Raw genomic sequence first — 19,809 nt, 5'->3', positions numbered from 1 at the left:
CCCCCTCCCGCCCCTTCTTCGGCCCCCTGGGAAATGTAGTCCCGCCCTCACCCACTGCACGCCGGGAATCGTAGTACGCACACCGCCACAGTACGACTACGTCCTACAGGATTCCTCAATGCCCGCTGGGAGATGTAGTCCCGTTCGACTTAGTTTTCCCTCTCCAGAGTCCCAAGACTAAAAAAAAAAGTTACATACCAGGCTTTTCTTCTGGGAGAGAAGGGTTTGAAAGCATTGTGAGTCCCCTCCCGAGGAATCCCGTTTCTCTACGGACCTCACTTCCCCAAGGTGCCTAGGAGCAGGAGGAGTCCTGAGCCGCAAGTCTAATGTTCTAGTCCTGTACTACAACTTGCTCCTGTAACTTCTGTCCCTCAATTTCCTCACCTGCAAAATGAATAGAAGAACACCTGCACGGATAGCAGACACAGAAACAACTGGAAAACCTAAACACGCACAAAGCTGCCATTGAATTGATTCCAACTCGTGGCTGTTCTGTTTGTTAGAGTTTTCAGTGACTGATTTTTCAGAAGTAGATTGCCAAGCCTTTCTTTGTTATAATAATAGAGTTCTCAGTGACTGATTTTTCAGAAGTAGATTGCCAAGCCTTTCTTTGTTATAATAATAGAGTTTTCAGTGACTGATTTTTAAGAAGTAGATTGCCAAGCCTTTCTTTCAAGGCACCTCTGGTTGGACTTAACCCTTCAACTTTTCAATTAGCCCAGCGCATTAACCACCCAGGGACTCCTTCCACATGGTGGTAGTGGTGGTGGTGGTGGTGTGCCGTGGAGTAGGTTCCGACTCAAAGCGACCCTGTATAGGATTTCCAAGGCTGTAAATCTTTATGGGAGCAGAAAGCCTCATCTTTCTCCCGTGTGGAAGCGCTGGTAATTTTGAACTGCTGACCGTGAGATTAGCAGCCCAACTCATAATCACTACGCTACCAGAGCTCCTTTCCTTCCACATAGATAGGTAATTTATTTTTTTTAATTCATTTTCGTTCCCTGAGTCACTAATATTTTTACAGACCAGAAAACCTCCGGTAGTGGGTAAGTGATAGAGGGCAGGAGTTACACACAGGGCTCCGTTCAAATCCTGACTATACTACTTACACCAGCTGTGTGGATGTTTTTTATTACCCAGGGTAAATAGATATCTAACAAAACATTTGCCATTTCAGTACTCTTCATGTGTACAATTCTCTGACATTAATTAGTTCAACATGTACTATGTGGATTTTTAAGCCTCATTTTACTCGTATAAAATGGATATAATGACTCCATTTAAGGTATTGAGGGCCTGCCGTGTGTCAAATACGGTGCTAGACATAAAGTATTCTCACTGCTCTCCAGTCGATTCCAACTCACAGTGACTAGGTTTCTGCATCTGTAAATCTGGTTGGTGCATTTGAAATGCCGACCCTGTGGTTAACAGATGAGTGTTTATCTTACAGTGCCACAAGCTATCCTTTATTGTTGTTGTTGTTAAGGGCCATGCAGTGGGTTCCGACTCATAGAGACCCTGTGTAGAGTTTCTGAGGAGCAACAGGTAAGCTTGAACAGCTGACCTTGCAGTCTGGCGCATTAACCCACAGTGCCACACCAAATATACTTAGACATAAACTATATAGTCATGAAAGAACTATATACAAAACCTGCTCTCAAGGAGTATATAAATCAGTGGTTGTTGTTATTGTTAAGTGCCGTCGAGTCGGTTCCGACCCATTGCGACCCTGTACAGGGTTTCTGAGGGTGTAAATCCTTACGGGAGTAGAAAGCCTCATCTTTCTCCCGCGAAGCGGCTGGTAGTTTTGAACCGCTGACCTTAAGGTTCGCAGCCCGATTAGTAACCACTACGCGACTCACTGTGAATTTTAAATGAAATAATTCAAGCACTCACTGAATACTATAACTACTGTCACTGAATTGATTCCAACTCATACCAACTATATATAAGGTTATAAAGACTATAAATCTTTACCAGAGCACACAGCCTTCTCTTTCTACCATTGAGAAGTTGGTGGGTTTGAGCCGCTAACTTTGTGGTTAGCCTAAGGTCTTGCCCACATTATCACCGGGGCACCTTCAGTACATACTGGTGGTGGTGGTAGTTGGTTCTGACTCCTAGCAACCGTGTATAAGATTTCCGAGGCAGTAAATCTTTATGGGCGCTGAAAACTTCACCTTTCTCCCATGAAGCAGTTGGTGGATTCAAACTGCTGACCTTACAGTTAGCAGCCCAACATGTAACCCACTACACCAAACAGAACCCATGCAAAGGTTGGACAAGGAACAAAGAAGAAAGGAAGAACTGATACGTTTGAACTGTGGGGTTGGTGAAAAATATTGACTATATCATGGATTGTCGGAAGAATGAACTAATCAACCCCAGAAGAAATACAACCAAAATACTCCTTAGAAGCGAGGGTGGCAAGACTTCGGCTCCTTTACTTTGGACATGTCATCAGGAAAGCCCAATAGCTAGAAAAGGATGTCATGTTTGGTAAAAGAGAGGGTCAGCTAAAATGAGGAGAACTCTCAATGGTTTGGATTGGCACAATGGCCTCAAAAAGAGTCTCAAACATACCAACGGTCAGGAAGATGGCACAGGACTGGGCCACATTTCATTTGCTTATATATACGGTCACCCACTCACTTGATGGCAGCTACCAACAACAGCAGCTGGTTGGTTCTTTGTGCTCATACTTTCCTGGGTAGAAAGATAACTGAAACCAATGGCTGAAGAGAGCCTCATTAAAAGGCAGCCCCAACTAACTCTCACCGCCAATGTATCAAGTTCTAGACCAGCATTCCTCAACTGTGATATTACTGACCATTTGGGCCAGATAATTTGTTGCAGGAGTCTGTCCGGTACATTGTAGATTGTTTAGCAGCATCTCTGGTCTCTGCCTAATAGATCCAACCCAGATATGACAAAGAAACAATGTCTCCAGATATTGCAAAATGTCTCCTTCAGGACAAAATCACCTGCAGCTCAGAACCATTGGTCTAGGGAAAACCAAGGACAAGAGGGTCACAGTTATTGAAGGCTGTAGGAGCAAGCTGGGAACCATGTAGACATACTCATAGCTTTTCCCACCCTGATTATTTTAACCTGTTGGGTTTTGTTGTGTTGTTGTTAAGTGGCGCCAGTCCATTCTGACTCATAGCAACCCTGAATAGGTTTTCTAAGGAGCAGCTAGTGAGTTTGAACCATCCACCATGTGGTTAGTGTTGTTGTTGTTTTTGTTGTTAAGTGCCATCAAGTCAGTTCCGACTCACAGTGACGCTGTACAGGATTTACGAGGAGCAGCTGGTGAGCCTGAGCCACCGACCCTGTGGTTCACATTGACATTTTAGTCCAGTGCTTATCCTAAGGCGCCACAACTGATTATCCTACAATGCCACACCAGGATATTCAAAATAGCAGGCAGCTTCCGATGAGGGGAGAATGTCTCCTTCCATGTGGTCATTCCAATGGCAACTGCAGGAAATATCATCTTAGGATGGGAATCTTACCCTCTCAAAAATGTCATGAGCTTCATGCTGCATTTTAATATTCTCTCCTCATGCACTTTTCTTTTTATTTCCAGAGTGAATCTGATCTCCAATGTGGTCACAAGCTCCAAAATTCAACCCGCCCTTTTAAATATTATACTTGGCACCACACTTAAGAACCAAATAGATACTCCATCAAATGCAGGAAGACCCAAAATGAGAGGATTATAGATCATAGGAGAATTATTATTTATTATTGTTATTATTACTATAAAGGCTTTTAAAACAGAGGTTGTGCTTTTTCAGCTGCTGGCTAGGTTATTTCTGATCTGGGCTTTCCTACGGGGCATATAACCACCCTTCACCCTCAGCATGGGACATGCTGGGTAGGGGTTGGACAAAGTTATTTAACAGAAAATACCTATTTACTCAGAATATCTCTTAGTTGATGGTAGAAATTATTAGGTTGAAAGTTAGTTTACCATTTGGACCTCTTTCAGATGTACATTCCAAATTGCCATGGGCCAACCCAGGAACTTAAAAGAGGAAGTTTTATGATCAGTAAAAGGAAGGTTTACTCTACCCAATGGGAGATAAACCAATAAGAAGTATCATCAAGAAAGGCAATTAAAATGGAAAACATACACCAATTCAAGATGGCTTTAAGTCCATAGGTCATAGAGCTCTAGCCGACACTATTAACAGAAAGCTAGATGCTTTCTTTTGCCATGGGCTGCCAAAAGAATCAACAGATATGTGTTGGAAGAAGTATAGCCAGAGTGCTCCTTGGAGGCCAAGATGGCCAAGCTTCGTTTCTCATACTTTGGACGTATCGTCAGGAGGGACCAGTCGCTGGAGAAGGATATCATGTTTGGTAAGGTAGAGAGTCAGAGAAAAAGAGGAAGACCCCCAGCGAGATGATTTGGCAAAGTGGTGGCATTAATGGGCTCAAGAGTGGCAACGTAGTGAGGATGGCCCAGAATCGGGCAGGGTTTCATTCTGCTGTGCATAAGTTGCTATGAGTTGGTAGCGACTCAATGGCACCTAACAACAACAGATGCTTAGGGTGGAGTCACTGGGTGGTACAAATGGTTAAGTATTTAGCTACTCACTGAAAGATTACTATCTGAAAGATTTTAGATTTGAGTCTACCCAGAGGTGTCTAAAATGAAAGCCCTGGAGATCTACTTCAAAAAAACTCAGCCATTGAAAACCCTATGGAGCGCTGTTCTCCTCTTACACATGTGGGGTTGCCATGAGTCACAACTGACTTGATGGCAATAGTTAAAAAAAAAAAAAAAAAGATGCTTATGACCCTTAAGACATGTTGACTTCCAGATGAATTACCAGAGCCATGACAGAGAATGAGGAGAAGAGGGAGAAATTAGGATAAGAGACACCAAAAGGTCACCTGGTGACTTAGCTGCTAAGGGTTGAGTTATGCATAGAAATTGCCTACCCTTTCTAGCAGGTTGGAAATAGCAGACTAAAAGACAGAGAATGCATTTAAACCCACAGCACAAAGCTTAGGGCTCTATACTTAGAAGAGCAATACCAGTCACAAACCATTCTTCAACATCAGTCCCAGTCTAGATGCAGATGGGGAAACTGAGGAAAAGCAAGGCTTCCACAGGCTACGGAAAGTTTCCTTGAAAGATGGGGCAGGGGGAACCTCCCATAAGTCCCCCAACAAGCTTGGGACAATCAGCCTTCTAGAGGATTCTTCTAGGCAAAGCTCTCGGGGCTCTTGGGATCCCTTCCTGACTCCATTCACAAAACGCACACTGCCAAGTGACTTATTGCAGATTCATGAATGATGGAGGCTGGTCTGTGTTTTCTGTTTTTTTGCAGATGGGAGAGAAGGAAGAGGTGAAGGGACCATAAGGTGAAGTTAGACACCCAAGGTCACTGTGTTGATGACACCTGGTGCTAGATGAAATTTCCCTAAAACTGCAAAATGCTTAATGTGCAGAGAGCACTGTTTTCTACCATTATTTTTAAGGGTGGGGAGTTTTCCATCATCAAGGTTGGAGTCTGGCGAAGGAGAGCTCCAAGCTCCCAAATGAGAATCAAAACAGTTAAACATCTTTCCACCCCAAAATGAAAACCGCAGCCTCCTTGCCACCTTTCCCCCAACCTTTCCCTCTCTGCTCGGTGAGTCAGCCTTGCCTAACTTCATGCGTAAGCGCTCCTCAAGTCAGCGGCGACTCAGAGCTGCGGGTCTGTGTGCAGCCGAGATAAATTTGGGTCTAGAAGGGATGACGTAATGCTAAACCCAGAGGTAGCTGCCGCCTCCCAGGGCTCCGGTCGCCAGGCTGCCGGCTGACATCCCAACCACATGGAAACATACCAAGCAACCCAGGTGCCCAAGCAGAGAGAAAGGAGTAAGGGGAGAAGGACATAGGGGTGGGGGCGGGCTGGGGGGAGGACAGCAGGGGGAGGCGGTATGAATCTGAGATTGTTGAATCTGGAAGTTTGTTGTTGTTGTTTACCTTCAGTTTTCTGGTGAGCTCAGGTCCCTGGCAGAGGCTCAAACAGCTGCACTTGACTTCTATCGTCCCCCTTTTAGAAAAGGGCTTCTTACATGTTATTAAATGGACCTTATTATAGTAAGCCTAGTTCAGTGATTATAATGGATGTGTTAACCTCTCAGATGTGCCTTTTCTTCTGTTTTACATGAATTTTGATCCAAGAAGAAATCTGCATTGCAGGACTCAATTATTATGCACATCTAAGAGGCTTGAGTATTCTCCAGAACCCTACTGGGGGCATAATGGAGAACATGTGATAAGGATTTTGCTAGGGCCACGTCAAATGAATGAACCTCCAAATAACATTACATGGTTTGTTTCACAGACATTTATATCATGAATCTAATCCCTCAACCCAGCCCCCATTTTTCAGATGAGACAACTGAGGCTCAGAGAGTTATGTTAACTTGCCTAAGGCCACACAGCTATTTAACTGATGAAGTAAGGGTTAGAACTCAGGCCTTCAGACTCTAGGGGCAACTCTTTATCTATATGCTTCCAGAAAAAACAAAAATTTATTTTGAGTTCATTCAAAACAAAAATACTAAAGTGGAATACATTTTCTGATCTTTTAACCTGTGGGGCCCCAAGCCTTAACTATCAAGATCAAGTTACATTCCAAGGGGATATGATACCTGCTTTTGTTTTCTGTTCAAGGTTTTTTGTTTTGTTTTGTTTTTTTCCATTTTTTTTCCCTAAGGAAAAGCTGCCCTCAGAATCAACTTTTTCTCTGCCAGCAACGACCACAAGCCCTAGGACCAACCTCACCACAACATGTTCAATTAAAAGACCACCATAGGTAAATAATCTTCATTGTATTGAAGTCATTTCCTTCATTAGAAATGCCTCCTGAATGCTTTTTCAAATGGCGTTTTATCATTGGTTGCTGTCATCTGGTATTATGCTCCTGGAATGTGTGGTTTGGATCCTTGATACTGTTAGACCCCTGGACTTCTTGTTGTCTCTAGCCTACCAACAGGTTAGCATTCCCTGTTCTTGTGATGCACTGCTTCAATCTCATGAGTTCATATTTTACTTAAGATATTTTGCATTACTATTCAAAAGCAGGAGTCCTGCCGTGGCACTGTGGGTTAATGCGCTGAACTGCAGAGTCGTCATGGACGGCAAGGTCAGCAGTTCAAGCTCAACAGGCACTCTTCAAAAACCCTATACAGGGTCGCTATGGGTCAGAAACGATTCGACAGCACTTAACAATAACAACATTCATAAACAAAAGCAAAGGACAGTTTTGTTGTTGTTACATTTATCAGGTTTTGGGATTATAATTGTCCTTTCAAAGTTACATGGATTTTAATTTTAAGAACTTTTAAAAACAAAACACCAAACGCAAAGAGGCCTCCCCCTTCTGCTAAGAGGATGCCCTCCATTTTTTGCCACAGCCTGGGTCCTGCCCTCATGCCCTGGTATCACCACCAGAACTTATGGAGGTCACTCAAACCCTGCCAGGCCCCAGACATTAAACCATACGCTCTACCTTGCTGCTTTGTGCCTGTGTTCTTAGCTCAGGTGCAGCGTTTACTTAAAACAAAACACAGCCAGTGTATCTTTGCCTGTCTGAGGACTTCAGTGATCTCATCATTTCTTCCAGCTCCAGCCGTCTGATTCTGGAATTCTCCAGAGATCATAGAATAATATACCTCCATTTACCTACCAACTGTTGTTTAGTGAGAATGGACTATTCACCCGGTACTTCATGTTCAGTTAGTTCATTTAATCCTCAGCACACCTCTGAGTCCTGTTTTACACATGAGGTCCAGAAAGGCTAAGTAATTTGCCCAAGGTCACTCAGGTAGTGAACGGATTCAAACCTGGGTTTCCTGACTCTACACCTCCAGCACACATCATGGAATATTCTGTCAGACAAGGTCAAACAAACGTGGTTAGGGCGATGGGCTTAATCAGAGGCAATTGATGTTGATAGGTGCCACTGAGTCAACTCCAAGTCACAGTGACCCTGTGCACAACAGAATGAAACATTGCCCAATCCTGCACCATTCTCATAATCCTTATTGAGCTTGGACCCATTGTTGAAGCCATTGTATCGATCCATCTTATTGGCTGTCTCCTTCTTTTTTATATCACCATGTCACTTATCAAGCACAATTATCATTTTTCAGGCACTGGTTCCTCCTGAAGGAGCCATGGTGGTGCAATAAGATAAGCACTGGACTGCTAACCACAAGGTTGTTAGTTTAAGACCACCAGCTGTTCCATGGGAGAAAGATGAGGCTTTCTGCTCCTGCAAAGGTTTATAGCCTTGGAAACCCTAAACAGGGTCACTATGAGTTGGAATTGACTCAGGGGCAGTGGGCTTGAGTTGTTTGGGTTTGGTCCATTCCTGATAACAAGTTCAAAGTACAAAAGATGAACGCCTCTAAGGAGCATTCTGACTTACTTCTTCCAACAGATTTGTTTTGTTGTTTTGTGGCAGTCCATGGTACTTTCAATAGTCTTCTCCAACACCATAATTCAAATGCATCAATTCTTCTCTGGTCTTCCTTATTCATTATTCAGCTTGCATATGCATGATGTGGTTGAAAATACCGTGACTTGGGTTAGGCACACCTTAGTCCTCAAGGTGACATCTTTGCTCTTTAACACATTCAAGAGGTCTTGTGTAGCAGATTAGGTACAGTACCCTTGATTTCTTAACCGCTGCTTCCATGTGCACTGATTGTGGATCCAAGTAAAATGAAATCCTTGACAACCTCAGGACTTTCTCAGTTTATCATGATGTTGTTTATTGACCTAGCTGTGAGGGCACTATCACCCCACCACCACCACCGCCACAAAGAGGTTTTAGCCATGTGCAAAAGTGTCCTTTTGAGCGTCACAATGAGTAAGAAGGCTCAACTAGCATTTAGTGAGTGGAAACCAACCCTGGTGCATTCAAGAATAATCCACATAAGGAAGAACTATTCCACCATAGCTCCCTTGTTGAGAAAGGCAGAGAATGCATCATTCATTCAACAAATACAGGGGGCTTCCAAAAGCCTGTAGAAAAAATGGAATTAAAAGACAATGGTATTTTTCCATGGACTTTTTGAAGCCCCTTCATATTCCTATCTATTATGTGCTGGTAGCTATACTAGCTAGTGAATATAGAATAAAGACCGTAACTGCTAATGACCCCTATTTTCAAGGTGTTTATATTCTAGTCCTGGTGTGGCGCTGTGGGCTAATGCGTCAGACTGCAAAGTCGTTTGAACTGCAAGGTCAGTGGTTCAAGCTCACCAGCTGCTCCTTGGAAACCCTTTACAGGGTTGCTATGGGTCAGAATTGACTCGATGGCACATAACAACATAACAACATATTCTAGTCCAACAGGCTGATAATAAATGGATCGAATAGTTGCAAATTGTGATAAGTAGGATATAAATGGAATCCTGGTATGGCGCTATAGGATAAGCACTGGACAGCTAACTGTAAGGTCAGCAATTCAAACCTTCAGAAACACTCTTCAGGGTTGCTATGAGTTGGAAGTGACTCGATGACACTTAACAACAGCAAGCTTTAGGTGGAAGGGACAATCAGGAAAGATCCCAAAAGTGATCTTAGCCAGCTTCTCACACTTTAATAGGTACATCAATCACCTGGGCATTGAGGTAAAATGCAGATTCTGATTCAGCAGGTCTGGGTGGGGCCTGGGAGTCTGCATTTCTGACTAGCTGTCAAGGAATGCCCGGCATGTCCATCTTAAGGCCAAACTCTAAGCAGCAAGGGCCCTGGCAAGGAGTTTAGATTCTAATCTAAGGAGACAGGAACGAGAGTGCTGAAGGGCTTTGAACAAGGGCATACATAGTATGAAGCTGGTTATATTTATAATCACTCTTGTTTCCTAGATCTCAGTCAGGAAGAGAAAGGGGCTGGACTCACGCCTTTGACCAGAACCAGCTGGCCCACAATGTCACAGTGGCAGCCAGGGTCTGAGGCTCATCTCTCTTCCTTCTCTGGCTCCTCTGGCAGAAGGCCCTGACTCCCAGCCCAGTTGCCCTACAAGCTTGGGCGCCTTCAGGAAGCCTGGGATAGCCTGACAGGGCGTGGATTCATACCCCAACACCCTGGCGGATAGAGCCATACTGGTTGGGTGAGTTCCCCCAAGGGTGCTGGGCAGGGTGGCACTGCACAGCACGTGCTGCAACACCTTAGACCACCACCCTCCAGATCAACTGACTGAGCTTCATTCAGTGTTAATACCCAAGGATCCCAGGAAGGTTTGGATCCCCTCTCTGCCCTAGAATGAGTGGGGAGAAACTAACATCCTTCCAGGCAGGCAGCTCCAGGGGCATCCTCAGACTGACTTTAAACATTCTAGATTCCATTTCTTGGCTCTCACTAATTTCCTGCTCTCTGAGGCTTCTCCTAGTGCCCTCAGTTCCCCCTGGGGAGGCAGGAAAACTTGGGTTTGAGTCTCACACAACTTGTTAGCAAGAGGCCTTGGGAGAGTTAGTCAGCCTTGCTAATATTCCAGTCTCCTCATTTTTAAAATGGAGATAATTATAAAACCAGCTGCCATCTAATCGATTCCTGCTCATGGAGATCCCACGTGTGTGTGTGTCAGAGTAGAAATGTGCTCCAGAGGGTCTTTGATGGCTGATTTTTCAGAAGCAGATTGGCAGACCTTTCTTGTGAGATACCTCTGGGTAGACTGGAACCGCCAGCCCTTAGGTTACCAGCGGAGTGCAGTAACCAGTTGTACCACCCAGGGATTCAGAGAATAATTATAGTGGCTTCTACTGGAAGACCATGAAGATTTAATGAGCACATACCACTGTGATGGTACATAGTAAATGCTCCATAAAAGGGGGCCAATATCACTATTCCTTCAGAAGACAGAGATGACATTGTACTTGTCAGCAGCCCTCTTGGGGACGGATTTTCATACTCATTGGTCTCATTGAAGCAGAATATGGAACTGGAGCTGGAGACTATGCATACTTCCCTTTGACAGCACCAAGCACAATGCTTTGGTCTTGTAGGTTTTCAAAATGATCTGTTGGATTGAGCTAAACTTTTCAGCTAGTGGAAAGAAAGAAAGATGCATACAAGGCATACGAAGTCTTGGGAGTCAATCTGGAAGGGATGGTCAGACTGTGGTTGATGTAAAAGGGAAATGACACAATGACCCCAAAGACAGTTCTGAGCCCCTGTAGAAATAAAAACAAAGTCTACAATGGTTTCCACCTGCCACCCAGGACCAGAATCAGAGCATCCCTAAGCATGCCATCCATTTTAATATAGTAGCCTAGCTCATTCCAAGTCATTTTTATCCAAGTATCTTTACTAATAGTAATAAATATAAACGATCTCAAATAGTAGGTGATCCAAATCCCTACTACTGGCTTTAGCTTGGATTTTCCAAACCCCTTTTCTCTCAAGGTACTATTTACCTTTTCAGTTTTGCTATCTTTGAATATATCTTTAGTGGACACTGAAAAGTTGCCCTAGTGGTTAAAGTGTTCGGTTCCTAACAGAGAGATTAGAAGGTTGAGCCCATCTAAAGGTGCCTCAGAAAAAAATCCTGCTAGTCAACTTCTCTGGAGTCCTGCTGTGGCGCTGTGGGCTAATGCACCAGACTGCACAGTGCTTTGAACTGCCAAGGTCTGCAGTTCAAGCTCACCAGGTGCTCCTTGGAAACCCTATACAGGCTTGCTATCTACTTCTATAAACTATGCATTGACAACCTTCTGGAGCACAGTTCTACTCCAAAACATATGGGGTCGTCATGAATCAGAATTGACTCATGCTTTTGGGTTGTCAGCACACACTAGAGTTGGAAGTTAGGGGTATGTGGGTTTTATGGAGAGTGAGCTTGGTGGGACAGATGCTCCTCCAGGTACAAAAGGCACCTATCTGCAAAGAACTGAGTGTGGAATGTATTTGTTTATACAGCTGATTCCATGTTTCTGACACTCTGGTCATAAAAAAGAGAAGGAAAAAAGTCAGATCCATAGTCACTACAAGGACAAATACAAAAACACAAAAGATTTTCAACATGGAGGATTAGGAGGGAACAACCTCTTTGGAAGCCTAGAGTAAGCTTTTGCTCTGTCTGTAGAAACAAAGACACAAAACTCAAGTCATAAACAATCCCGTATTGTTGGGGTTCCCTTTTTCTTTTAACTTACTATTGTTTTTATAAGTCCCACATTCAACAAATCATATTTTGTTTCATTACAATGATTGCAATCCCCTTCGTGTAGCACCAGTTAACAGTATTGAATGTCTATTTACTTTAATTCTTGCACTCCCCCCTGTGTCTTCTGCTAGCTCCATCCTTCCTCTTCATCCTTCACTTTTAAGAATTTCCAAAACCTCGCATTGGTGCTCAGCTGTTAATCAAAAGGTCTGCAATTTGAACCCACCAGCCAGCCACTCCACAGGAGAAAAAAATAATCTCCTACCCTAAAGATTTTAGGAAAGCCTATAGGGCAATTCTGCTCTGTCTCTATAGAGTTGCTGTGAGTCAGTATCCACTCAACAGCACACAACAACAATAGCACAAGGTGTATCCATCTCCAGGGTCTACCACAGTGCCTGGCATAACAGCAAGTATGTGCTCCTGAGATACCTTAAATACCAATTTAAAGAATCAATGAATGAACAAACTCACGAGACAAACGTAGAGAGAATTATTGGCACACGACATAATTCCACATTTTACAAAGGCATTTGCTGAAAGGGTCTTTTCAAGAGAGTTCCTCGAGTGTGAATTTTAAAAAGGAATTGTTTACATACATTTCCTGGAGACCTATGACTGAAAGCCAGAGCCAACTGAACTTTTAATCTGCTGCACAGGCAAGGGATCCTGCATTTGGGTAGCATTCTATCAAAACGAGGAAACAAAGAAGGAGGCTCCAACTCATGATGCAGTGGCAAATGCCCATTATTTTAGGCCAGAGGGATCAAGTCAGCTGTTGACAGCTTTAACACTTCTGGCTGGGCCACTCAGGGACAATGATATCAAGAGGATTGCTTCCCTTAAGTTTAGCAGAAGCGCCAGTTTGTATCTGTTTTCTCTGTCTTCTTTGTGTCTGTTTTTTCTCTCTCTCTCTCTCTCTCTCTCTCTCTCTCTCTCTCTCTCTCTCTCTCCAGTGTGAGCCCAGAGCTCCACCCTCCACCCCCTGAAAGAGGCCCCTCTGGGAAATCTCTATGAAGGCTTGGGCAGCCACCCTCCCTATCACAGCATTCTGGCACTTTATTTCCCCCTAAATGTAAAAGAAAAAATTTTCCTAAGTGTGGAAAATTCAAATTAGCTTTATTTCGAAAGACTATTGAGAATGTTGCAATGACCTTTGCAATTTGTCGGACACACCCTGGGATCAGTAAACTGGGTCTGAGAACTGCTGACTTTATGAGCACCTGAACTGTAAAACAAAAGCCGAGTTTAGGGCTCTGCCTGGGACCCATTCTCACATCAGGCAAGAGGGAACACAGCCCACAGGACTAGGTTCTGCCTCTGCTGTGTCATCCTGGGCAGGCCACTGTCCCTCTCTGGGCCTCAACTTCCCCATCTGTATAATTAGGATGATGGCTGTCGAGTGCACGCACACACACACACACACACACACACACACACATGCACACGTGTGTGTGTGTGGGGGGGGGAGGAAGAATGGAATAAGGAAGAGAATGGTTCAGCAGGTCAGACCCCCACCCCCCAGCTTCTACCTGCTTTCTTTATTATGCAAAATTTCCTTTTCTTGTTGGGATGTTGCTTTTTCATTTCTTTTTCTTTTTTGAAACTCAAAAGTCACAAAACCAAAACTCACTTTCCCAATACGGGTCATCTGGAAGCAGGAGCTGTCAGGGTTAGGGATATCAGGCTTGACTTACTCGTGGTAGCTAAGTGAAGACCAGGCCAGGCCAAGCATGTGCTTCTTCTCCAGAAACCCAGTTTAAATCAATATTTATCCAACTGTATTTATAGACAGTGGTGGTGGTAGGACAGAGTGGGGGTGGGGAGGCAGGGGGATCTAAAACAGAACAAGCCACAATGACTGATGCAAATCTTTGTGGCCAAATCGCTTCTGCAGGACCAGGCTTTTTTTTTTTTTAAAGGCAAAAGACCCAGCTTTTGATGAACCTGCTGTTGGTCCCAGTTCCATAGCAACAGCCCCAAGTCCTCTAATATGCCCAGAGGACAGACTAGAGAAAGGCAGCAGGGGGTGGGGCTGGGGGGTTTCCTAGGATCCTAGACTTGAGTTAGAGCCAGGAAAGTTGAACAACTGTGAAAACAAAACAAAACCTCTCTGGTTGGCTATTTTGTCTCCAGCCTTACTTCTAAACCTTTTCTAAGAGGGTATATGAAGGAATAAGTCACCTTAGACAATCAACAGGGTGTTTCAAATACCAACTCTGCTTCGGATTACTGGGTGACCTTGAGCAAGTCATTTCATTTCCCTGGATTTCATTCTTGGCTATAAAATGAGTCCATCTGTGCATGGCTAAGACCGAAGACTCTGGAATCAGAGGTCTAGGTTCAAAACTCAGATCTGCTAGTTACTAACCACAGTGTGACCTTTGGCAAATTATCCAGTATCCCTGCCCCTCAGTTACCCCTTTCATTAAGTAGGGGTAATAAAATTGTCAAAGTCATAGGACTGTTGTAGAGACAGGCAAAGATAATGCATGTTTAACCTTGTATTTGGTGTAAGAGTACAGTCAGCACTCAATAAATGGGAGCTAGTATTGATATCATATAATTAGCTGCTGCTGCTGCTGCATTCTAGTACCTTCTCTATGTCCCTCAGTTTTACCTCCAGACTTTTGCCAAGCCATCCCCAGATGAAACGTCACATTTCTGGGTGTGTCAATGGGACAGTGTTTTGATCAGAGTGGGAAGGTAGGTGAGCAACTGTTGTTTTGTCTGGGTGACTGGTGGAGCCTCATTTTCTCCGCCCAAACCAGGAATAGCTCAGTTAAGTGTCTTAACTCCCTAAAACCCTGCCCTCTTTTCCTGAGTCTTCTCCATAGGACACCTTGTCCCTGGGAACTTTGGGTCTCTAAATGCCACAGTTATATTGTCAGAAGTCTGCATTTGGCATACACTAATGGGCAGAGATCATATTAAAAACTGAAAGAAAAAAAAAAGTTGATTGAATCTGGGAAGCATAATTTAGGATGTAGAGGAAATATGAGCCAGATTTCAGAATGTTCTTCATTCAAATCCACAAAAAACAAATACTCCATCCCCACTGTAAGTCAACCCACCATGTTTTCAGAAAAAAAAAACTAAACAGTTGCATATGGTAGATGCTCAATAAACATTTCTGGAATGAATCAAAGAGATGCTTACCATGTAGAAATGTGGCCTAGTTGAACACTGTTGGATGCCATCAACTCATAGCAAATCCATGTAAGAAAGCAGGACTGTCCCGTAGGATTTTCTTGCCTATAATCTTTTCTGAGATAGAACACCAGGCCTTTCTCCCTTGAAGCCACTGGGTGAGTTTGAACCACCAGGTTAACAGCTGAGTGTTTAACCATAGCACTACCAGGGCTTCTCATTAGGGACCACCAAAGCCCTCATTTTTATTGAAAGTGGTCCTATCCCTTACTTTCTAAGACAGTTACTGATTCATTCTCTGGATCACAGCTCGTTTCAACTCTTGCTGCCACCTTGCAGAGCATAGTCTTATAGTTTAAGGGAGTCTGCGTTAATTAGGAAGACACCCAAGTCCCTTAGTGGAGATTAATACTTCCAACACTTCTCCAAGTCTGCAGAAAGTCTGTCATGTATCCCCTGGTCTCTCAACCTGATAGGCATACAGTATATGAAACAGCTGGCTAATCAAGCAATTTCTATTACCTGTCAAGTGTATGCAATGGTAATATATACCAAAATCCTGAAGGTCTTCACCTTTAAAATACTTATAATCTCTCTGTGAGGCTAAAGCTAATGGGTAGGAAGCAAGTAGAGAACTGTATGGTTCTGATTATCAAACCCCAGAAAAATTAAGATTTATTGAGCATCTAGTATATTCTTTTATTGTTGTTGCTAAGTGCCATCGACTTGGTTCTGACTCATAGCGACCCTGTTACTGTTTCCAAGGAACAGCCTGTGGGTTTGAACTGCTGGCTTTGGGGTTAACAGTCCAGTACTTATCCTACAGTGCCACGGATACTTGAAATGTTTAAATGCAGCACTTCATTTACTTGTTCAGCAATGATGCTATTTAAAAAAAAAAAAAGAAAGAAAGAAATGGATCCTCAGAAAGGTTGGATAACTAGTACTCATAATCACACAGTCAGTAAGCAGTGGAGTGGAAATTCAGGCCCTGCTCTGTGTGACTCCAACGCTTTCATTCTACTCAGCTTTAAGGAATAGTTCCAATGAGCTGAAATAGCCAGGGGAAACTTCCTGGAGGAGGTGGAAATTGACCTAGATTTTGAAGGATGAGTTTTTGTTGATATGGAGTCTTTGCAACTCATAGTATCCCTGTAAAGGGTTTCCAAGGAGTGGCTGATGCTTTTCCTACATTGTAGAATGGGTAGGATGCAGATGACCCCAAGGAAGTAGAAAATGAAAGCATTTCAGGCACACTGACATATCTAATTGACTCAGAGGCAAGTTAGAGGCGGGACTTGCCGATAGACTTGCTGGATGGGAGCAGAGGTTTCATGGCCTGGCAAAGCAGATTAAGTCAGGGAGATAGGGTGGGGCCAAATGACAGCCCGCATCAGAGCTTCCTCTTCCAGGAGAGAGTCTGACTCTTGGCCTGTCCATGTTTCTATCAAAACACCCCACTCTCACACCCAGGTAATCTACTCCCATCTAATCCTTCTTCCACCTTACCTTGTGTCCACACACACTCTCCCTCAACACTGGGAAGGTCATTTTTCTCCTCCAGAACTTACCTGCTATCATAGCTTCCACTGGTCCGGCAACATGCTTTTATGCACGTTAACATTCCTTTGTGAGTCTTTCTCTTTAAGTTTCAACCTTTTCCAAAACTGGGGCGAATCTTCTTCTAATTCTAAGTCAGTCCTGAAGTGCTACCTCTTCAATGAACCCTCAGATACCATATAGGTGATGAGGGGTATTTACATGGAATTTCTGAATTTGTAACAATATGGAAACACACTGTGATTAATACTTCTGCTGCTACTGTGTGTCAGTTACAAATCATAGTGATCCTGTATGGGGTTTCCAGAGTGTGTGGATTGTTGCTTCGAACTGCCAGTCTAGTAGTTAGCAGTCCAGTTCTTATCCTACAGTGCCACGCCAGGACTCCGATTAATACTTCTGTTGTTGTTGTTGTTAAGCGCCGTAGAGTCGGATCCGACCCATAGAGACCCTACACAGGGTTTCCGAAGAGCAACTGGTGAGCTTGAATCACCGACTTTGCAGTTCAAACGGCTTTGCAGTCTGGGGCATTAACCCACAGCGACCCACCTTCAATTTGAGATTTGTATGGCTTCACAATTGTTGAAACTTCAGGAAACTGTACCCGCAGAATCTCCCAAGCATGAAACGTTCCTAGGGAATCCCTTGACTTGCACAGAGCAGGTGGTCAATACTGCGTGACTTCATATAAGCTCCCTCCCCAAAGAAAACGCACCCTTATCTACTGGAAATAATTCAACACTGTGGCCAGAACTTGCTGAGCACTCCTAGTACGGAAACCTCAACGAGGCAATGAAAAACAGTTTTGGCGACAATGGAAAATAAGGCAACCTCCTGCCAAGTTAGTACTTTGCAAAGACAGTAAAAACGGAAAGTATGAACTCGTGACTAGGGTCTATTGGTGCATCTCGGGAAGGTCTCACAGAAGCAGAAATGGAGACTCTCGGACTGTCACGCGTCTCCGAGAAGAGCGTCCCTTTAAGAATAGACTGGACCAGCTGGCCGCACTACAGCTCCCAGAGATTTCCTGGCTTGACTCTTGGCCCCACCCCCTAGCTTTCGGCCTCAGCAACGCGTGACATCATAAGAGTCTGAAGATGTGGATTGGCTGAACGACGCAGCTAGGTCAAGTCCAGTCAGAGGAAAGAAGTTTGTCTCCATGTGGAAACCATGTGTCTCTAGCTGGGAGGGGGAGGAGGAGGAGGCGGAGAAACTGAGATCAAGTGATTATAGGGGAACTGGCTGAAATGAAGGCGGGGAGGTTGTGCACCTGAGCCGGTCAGCATGCCTTTTACAGTAGTGACCTAAAAAACTTGCACAGCAAATAAACCTGAGGCGCTTTCCCTTATGTTAATAATAATAATTTAAAATCTAGGGTCCCCGTTTGCTTCCAAAAACTAGGAACCTGGGTAAGGATTGAATCCTATCGGAACGCCCAGATCCCTCTCCCTCCCCCAACGAGTGAATGATGTAAGCGTTTCGAAAAGCGGGGCTCTGAAGCAAAACAAGCCCCGCGCGCGCTGAGCGACCCGCAGTGCCCGAGCCCGGCGCACGCACGACCCGCCCCCGACTCGCGTTATTGCTGTGCACACGCGGGCCGCCGTGACGCGCGGGCATTGTGTGCAAGAAGCAGAAAACAACGGCGATCGCCGCTGGCGCGAGAAGCGCCCCCAATAAAATCAGATTAACGAAGGGCCCTAGATTCCCGTCTTGGAAACTCAGACCCGGGTGGGAGGCAAAAAAGTGGGGAGAAGAAATCGGTGGGTTGCTTCTGTTTGCAGGAGGGGAGGAAGTAATGGAAGGCCCCACAGTGGTCGCACGGAGTTTGCTGGAGCGCCCCCCGGCCTGCGGGAGGTGGCGAGGGCCTGAAACGGAGTCCCCCAGCTAAGCCAGGCACGGTGCAGCGCCCCACAAGCGCGGGGAAATCTGGGGGTCGTTGGCATCACGTCATGCAGAGCCAAACAGCGGCTACAAAAAGAGGCGAGAGAGCTAAAAATACTCCCGCGGGGAGCCGGCTGCAGAAGGGGGGTGGGGGCTGAGGGCTGATTACGCACACGAAGTTGACTTTGGCTGGGGCGCTAGGGCGCCGGAGACCCTCTGGGAGCGGGAGGAGAGGGCTCGGTGCTTGCAGTACAGAAGCCTCGAGAGAGGGGCTGAGAGGAAACCCCTTAGCTTTCCCGGCCGCGGGAGCCCGGCTCCACCACCACTGGCCCGCCCCGCGCGGGGCCCTCTGCTTACGTGACTGGCGGCCACGCCGGAGCCCCGGCACGGGGTAAACAAGGAGGTGGTGGCGGCCGGGGGGGGGGGGGAGTTGGTGGTGGAGGGGGTGGAATCTCCGATTGTCTGCGGGACGCAGAGGAAGCTTGGGCCGCTCCCTCAGTACCTCGCGGACGGGGGAAGGGTACAAACCAGGCTCGTCAAACGCTGCCAAGGTGCCCTCTTGGGTTCATCACGCCCCACCAGAGCCAGCACCTCGGAACAGACTCGGGAGAACTGGGGGCCGGGTGGGGGTGGATGGTAGCTAAAGAAATAGCGCCCCTCCCCCCGCCAACAAAAGCAAACAAACCAAACAAAACCAGGTCCTCATGCAGCTCCCCACCAGCTTCTCAGAAACTACCCCCAGACGAATGCACACACAAATACACACACACCCACGGATAATCGCAAAACCATTCTGCCACACAGCCCGCGATGCGCCTAGCTCGCAACCCAGGCACTCCTGGAAAACAAGCGAGAAGAGAAAGAAAAGAACACAGCATCGACAACCCAGCACAAACCCTTGTATTTTGCTTTCCAGCGTCTGCACAATTGCCTGCCAACACTCGGTTAATTTAATTCTGGTGGCCGGGGGTGCTTTTGTAGGTTTGCGAGTTGTTGCTGCTGTGTGTGTTGTGTGTGTGTGTGTGTGTGTGTG

General features: G+C 45.3%; 1 protein-coding gene across 1 annotated transcript in view; it reads right to left on the bottom strand.

Annotated features, from left to right (window-relative positions):
* The window catches only part of MXI1 (MAX interactor 1, dimerization protein), a 125,213-nt gene that overhangs the window by 103,558 nt on the left and 1,846 nt on the right, over positions 1-19,809 (bottom strand). The window lies entirely within an intron of this gene.

This window comes from Chrysochloris asiatica, unplaced genomic scaffold (assembly GCF_000296735.1).
Source record: "Chrysochloris asiatica unplaced genomic scaffold, ChrAsi1.0 scaffold00003, whole genome shotgun sequence".
In the NCBI taxonomy this organism is placed as follows: Eukaryota; Metazoa; Chordata; class Mammalia; order Afrosoricida; family Chrysochloridae; genus Chrysochloris; species Chrysochloris asiatica.
The sequence above is the reverse complement of the archived record's forward strand: the minus strand, read 5'-3'. Positions and strand labels throughout refer to the sequence as shown.